Here is a 6,801-nt window from a genome sequence, read left to right on the forward strand (position 1 = left end):
TTTACATTCAGATCTGTATGCTTACTTTGCAAATCATTATACATTGTGTGGTGGAGAGTACTCTGTACCACCACTAGTCATTCCATCTCCTATTCCACTTGCAAACAGAGTGACGGAGAAACACTATATGCCTCCACATGAGCACTAATTTCTCACATCTTATCTTCATGGTGCTTATGCGAAATGTCCCACCGACACAGGGAGATGACAACCGTAATAAAATCATCTTCATTACCGAATTTAAAGCAATGTGTAGTACAAACTGGATATTTACTACTTCTCTGTGCTGACAATTTAAGAGACTTTGTTTGTGACAACATTTGGTTACTAAAAGAGTGTTCGAACGTGAGGAAGCATCCTGTGACAGAGTTAGACCATGGTCTCAGCACTCAGTCATGAGCCAAAAATGAGTTTAATAATCTAGTCCTGTGATGCAGGATGTAACAGATATTAAGCTGATTAGAAGAGACATTTTTTACCTGATAAGAGAATACTTAGAGTAAATATAATCTATGCCACACTGTTACAGGATTTTCACAAAAGTGACAATACTATAGCGATGTGAAAACTCATGTATCCTCCAAATTTCTTCTGTCTTCGAAAATTACTCGAATAAAAGGGATTCATCTACTCGTACATTTTGTATGAGAAATTCTAGGTGTATTGTCAACAAAATCCCTGTCTCGGATTGGATAAAGTGGATTATTTAACTGTAATGGATCCGTGTTGAGGTGGAACTGCAATTAGAGCTATGTGTCCACGCTGTACCTTCTTGGCCCGCAGTGCGGCATGGCAGGTGGCACGAGTTGATACGAAACTTTGGTTAACTGGAAGTCATGGCTTAGCTAAGCCTGTGACAGGCAGTTACAAGGAATTCTCTGACCTGTCGGCTCTTGCCCTCAGCTGTGAGAACAAGTTCTGGCAGCAGCGCTCTTTGGATGACTGACTAACGAAGTAACCAGTAGTATGCAGGGTGAGCACTGACAGATGCAGACTTGTGTGTTGCGTGAGAAGATTCATTATGATCGGTAAGTGTTGGACGATTTTTTCCCTGAGCCACCAAGGATACAGAGGATAATGCAACTGCAGGGATTTATCTCTGGCATGCGTCCCGTGAGACCCACGTTCCCAATTTCTCGTCCCGCACTATATTCGTTGTGCCCCTGCCCATTACACTCATTACTCGCGGCTTTATCGATTCCCGTGAGAGTTAGGGCAATGTGTGTGCATCCGGCTCACCGGCCATTTGACCACCTACTGTGCGGGAAACTAATTGTGAATAATTTGGGCGAAACGGTATCAGCTTTAGAAGTGACGTGTTTGTTTTCATTGACCACTCATACATGGCATTACGTCAGTATCGCTCGGTTATTTAGTCATACAACCGTGTTAAATACTACCGTGTTACGCCATACATTCACCTAAGTGCAAAGGCAATTCAAAAGCGTTTGGAGGTGTGTCATTGTAATGAAGTTTCCCTGTTCAGAATGGTTGATTGTTCTAGTGGAGGTATGTACTAGACACATGGCAGATTCCAACTACAGCACATTGTTAAGGCATGTGTCAACATTTTTCAGTTTCGGTGCGCTTTTTTTAGCCAGTAAACATCGCATGATAAAGTATCAGACTTCGTTTACTACAGCACCGATCCGCTACCACGTATCGGCGCAGCGCTCCAAGACTCGGTAGACTGTTCTACCCCTTTGTAACGAGCTACGTCATACGTGTATCGATGCAAGGTTACTGCAGATATCTGTTGACATCTGGGTTAATTTAGCAAAGATTTGCTTTGTGTGTGGGGCTTTGCTGTTGCCACGCGGCAGTCAGCGTATTATGTATAGTTGATTATGGCTCACACTAATTGGAAGTACGTAAAAAATCGAGTAAGTAGCGGGCAACGAATGATTAAGTAACCTAAAGAATAAATGCTGTAGTATATCAGGAAATGGATAGGGTGGGGAACGTTCTACTAAATAACCCTTCGAAAACCACTGCCATTAGAAGAAAAATGAGAAGTGTGGCATGCTAACATTTATGGGAAAGACTGTCCTAGCAAAGGAGTATAAAATAAAGTGCTACATCTTTAAAGATACTTCAGCTGTCAACTGTTCTAGCCGATGGACGTTATTGATTACGTCTTTCGACCTCTATCGTTCTGCTCTGCAAGAGCGTCACGACGCTAACTGAAGGACTAACCTCGTGTGGCCGCTGCAGTCCGTTGTTACACGTTATGTTGTCTTACTTTGAAATCCAGATGTCTTTTTCCCTCCATTTGTACTGAAATTAAGCGGAAGTAGACCTGAATGCCTTGTACTCCCCCATGCCTTGTACTGACGGTGAGAATTTGATAATGCCAGTATCTACCTTAAAAAGGTGTGAGTGCAACAATCGAATCAAGGTAGGTGTCCACACTATTGTTCCGAGGGACCAAATTAAGGAGAAATCTCCGTGGTCGTGGAACGAGTCAATACATGAAATTATAACACTATAGTAGAAACATAAAATGAAATATAAAAATATTCAGGCGACAAGTCGTAAGTTTAAATAAAGAAAGTCTATGTAACACTGGAACTTTCTTACTTTTTCAGCTCCTCCAGGAGCTCCTCGACAGAATAGAAGGAGTGAGCCATGAGGAAACTCCTCAGTTTAGACTTAAAAGTGCTTGGGCTACCACTAAGATTTTTTAGTTCTTGTGGTAGCTTATTGAAAATGGATGCAACAGAATACTGCACTCCTTTCTGCACAATAGACAAGTAAGTGCATTCCACATGCAGATTTGATTTCTGTCTAGTATTAACTGAGTGAAAGCTGGTAACTGTTTGGAATAAGCTAATACCGTTAACAAACGACATTAAAGAAAATATATACTGTGAGGGCAATGTCAGAATTCCCAGACTACTGAATAGGGGTGGACAAGAGGTTCTCGAACTTCCACCACATATAGCTTGAACAGCCCGTTTTTGAACCAAAAACACCATTTTTTAATCAAGAATTACCCCAAAAAATACCATACTACATAAGCGTAGGAAAATATGCTAAGTAGCCTACTTCTCGTGTTAAACTATCACATTTCAGATACTGTTCTAATGGTAAATAGAGTAGCATTTAGTTTCTGAACAAGATCCTGGACATGGGCTTTCCACAACAGCTTACTATCTATCCGAACGCCTAGGAACTTGAACTGTTCCGTCTCGCTTATAGTACGCCCATTCTGTCTGATCAAAATATCGGTTCTTGTTGAATTGTGAGTTAGAAACTGTAAAAACTGAGTCTTACTGTGATTTAGCATCAAATGATTTTCCACAAGCCACAAACTTATTTCATGAACTACATTATTTGATAATGTTTCAATATTACACACAAGATCCTTCACTACCAAGCTGGTGTCATCAGCAAACAAATATCTTTGAATCACCTATAATACTAGAAAGCATATCATTTATATAAATAAGAAACAGCAGTGGCCCCAGCACCGACCCTTGGGGAACGCACCACTTAACAGTGCCCCCTTGCGACTGAACATCACTACCACCAATCTGGAAGGAATGAGAGGAAGTGGTAGAAGATAATGGAATGTCGAATGAATAGAACAGAAACATACAAAAGGTTCAGGAAGACGCTCAAGACCACAATATGACGGAGAGCCTTCAGCTGAAATATCAGACACCACAGAGAAAGTGGGATTACATAACTGATACCGCTTTATGAACATGAATAAAGCCGCGAGAGACTTTATAGCTCTCAGCTTGAAAGTGTGTGTACACAAATACAACAGAAGGCGTAAACAATTCAGCATATTTACAGGAAAAACTGGAGTTACTTGTTTTAAGCAGTGATGAACATTTTCCGCTTAAAAACATTTTAGCAACGATGGACTACTCTGAGAAAATCTAATGTTTGCACCACGAAGTATATGCCACGCCAATGAGCTTACAATTACAGGCTCCGCGGCCTGAAATTACTATGAGGAAGCTGTTAACTTCTGTGATGGCGCCCGATATTTTCGGCGCTCCAGGGTCTGTTTACATTGGAACAGAACTTTACGCAGCAGACTTTATATAAAGATAAATGTCAGTAAAGAACAGTGAAGCCGAATCAGATCAGAACAGTAACAATGGATCCAAATACGACGGTCTTTCAATAAACAACGCAACAGCTTTTCCCCCCTCTGCCATTTTCGGTCCAAAAATGCTGAATGTTGTGGGACATCGTGGAATGTTCCCGCTTCAGTCCCTATAGTGTCAAGTTTCGATACTTGACGGCACTATACGCCGCCCTCAAAACTACGTCTGTAACGGAGGTGTGTTCCGAACAGAGCTGTCACTGACTATTCTGGCAGAAAATCAGAGCGTCGCAAATATTCATAGGCGCTTGCAGAATGTCTACGGACCTGGCAGTTAAAAGCATGAAGAGTCGCAACAACGTCGCGCAATCTTGTCCGATTTCCCGCAAACCGTCTGGCCGCACATACCTGTAACCTCTGAAATGCTGGAACGTGTCTACACACTCGTTCGAGACGACTGATCACGGTCAAACGTATCACTACTTAACTGGACGTCTCCTTCGTACTGACACTCGTCCACCAGTTGAGGATACTCAAAGGTTGTTGTCGCTGGATTCCTTGCCGCCTAACATTAGACCTTAAAGAACCATCTGTGTGGAATTACTTTAACATTACGAGGCTGATCGTCAGTTTTTTCTCAGACATCAACAGTGAAACGTCCCCTTTGAACAATTTATACAAGACTGTGCTTATACTGACACACAATGTTTTTAGCGCAACGCAATCTGACTTTCAAAATTCCCTACTAAAGAATGGCCCTGACTAACATTAAACTATACCTTTCACAAATCACTTACCTCACAAAAATCTTCGCTGCTCAAGCTACTGCAATACAGCGAGCGCCACTACTGCCAGCTAAATAAAAGATTCAAACTATGGAAGGCACTAACTACTGATAGGGATAGTTAGCAAATGAAAGATATTAATAGAGAACAAACAATGTATTTACCTTGATATCATCATATATAAATATAGCAGTTCATGACAAATTTCAAAACTCCGCCATCTCTCTCCCCACATCCACCACTGCTGGCGGCTCACCTCCAACTGCGCAACGCTACGCGCTGTTCACATCCAGCTGCCTCTGCCCAACACTACAATGGCAGACAACAATGCAAACTAGACACAGACTGCGCACAGCACAGCCAGTGATTTTCATACAGAGGTGGCGTTACCAATAAAAAAAACCTAAACAGCCTACTTACAGTTAGAACAGTGCGGTAATGATGATGAGTGGATGGCATTGGTGACCGGGAGACCCCTCGCGGGGCGGTTCGGCCGCCGCTCCACAAAGTCTTTAACGCCACTACACGCAACACCCAGTCATCTCGAGGCAGAGAAAATCCTTGACCCGTCGGGAATCGAACCCAGGACCCCGTGCGCGGGAAGCGAGAACGCTACCGCAAGACCACGAGCCGCGGACAACAGTGCGGTGAAATATGGTGTTAATGGGCAGCAAATGACCGACGTGAGTACGTTTGCTAACAGCACATCACCTGCAGCGCCTCCTCTCGGCTCATGATCACATCGGTTGGACTCTAGACGACTGAAAAACCGTAACCTGATTAAATGAGTCGCTATTTCCGTTGGTAAGAGCTGATTGCAGGGTTCGAGTGTAGCGCAGATACCACGAAGCCATGGATCCAAGCTGTCAACAAGACACTGTGCAAGAAGGTGGTGGTTCCATATTAGTGTGGGCTGTGTTGAAATGGATCATTGACGGGAAGTGGTTATGTTCGGCTACTTGAAAACCATCAGCAGCCATTCATGAACTTTGTGTTCCCAAACAACGATGGAATTTTTATAGATGACGATGCGTCATGTCATCGGGTCATAATTGTTCGCGATTGCTTTGACGAACTTTCTGGGCAGTTCGAGTGAATGATTTGGCTACACTGTTTGCCCGACGTGGTACCCATCGCATGTAGGACATAACCAAGAAGTCAGTTCGTGCACAAAATCCTAAGCGGGCAACACTTTCACAATTATGGACGGCTATGGAGGCACGGTGCTTCAGTATTTCTGCAGGGGACTTCCAACGACTTGTTGAGTCCATGCCACGTCGAATTGCTGCATTACGGCTGGAAAAAGGAGTTACGACACGATAACGTGAGGTATCCCATGACTTTTGTCGACTCAGTGTATCTTCAGTTCTTTCTTGTTTGAATTGTATCCATGTCAGATTATGCGCCTGGCCGTGACATACGTATTTTATTAATTGAACACGAACTTTAAGTAGAAACGGAATGTTACGACGTAGTGACTGTACAATGAAAGCAGAATAGATGAAGAATTCGCGAACGTATTTCTGCTCCATTGACTCCTAGTCTGGTGAATATCGAAGTATGCGCTCCTTAAAAAATGGTTCAAATGGCTCTGAGCACTATGGGACTTAATTACTGAGGTCATCAGTCCCCTAGAACTTAGAACTACTTAAACCTAACTAACCTAAGGACATCACACACATCCATGCCCGAGGCAGGATTCGAAACTGCGACCGTAGCGGTCACGCGGTTCCAAACTGACGCGCTTAGAACCGCACGGCCACACCGTCCGGCTATGCGCCCCTTACTGTGGTTATTTAATGGAGTTTAATGTGAAATGATTATTTAATTCAGTGTGAAGCAAATATTGCAATGAAGAGTTAGACGTTTGTTTATTCCTTGGAAATCCTAGATATTCCATCAGAGTTAAGATTTTAACAGTCGTGTGCGGGTGCGAACTCTAACTCTAAATCC

General features: G+C 43.0%; 1 pseudogene; it reads right to left on the bottom strand.

Moving 5' to 3' along the window:
- Positions 1-333: 333 nt before the first annotated feature.
- On the bottom strand, positions 334-507 carry LOC124796946 (annotated as a pseudogene).
- Between the last annotated feature and the right edge of the window lie 6,294 nt (positions 508-6,801).

The sequence above is a fragment of the Schistocerca piceifrons genome, chromosome 4 (genome assembly GCF_021461385.2).
Source record: "Schistocerca piceifrons isolate TAMUIC-IGC-003096 chromosome 4, iqSchPice1.1, whole genome shotgun sequence".
Lineage (NCBI taxonomy): Eukaryota > Metazoa > Arthropoda > Insecta > Orthoptera > Acrididae > Schistocerca > Schistocerca piceifrons.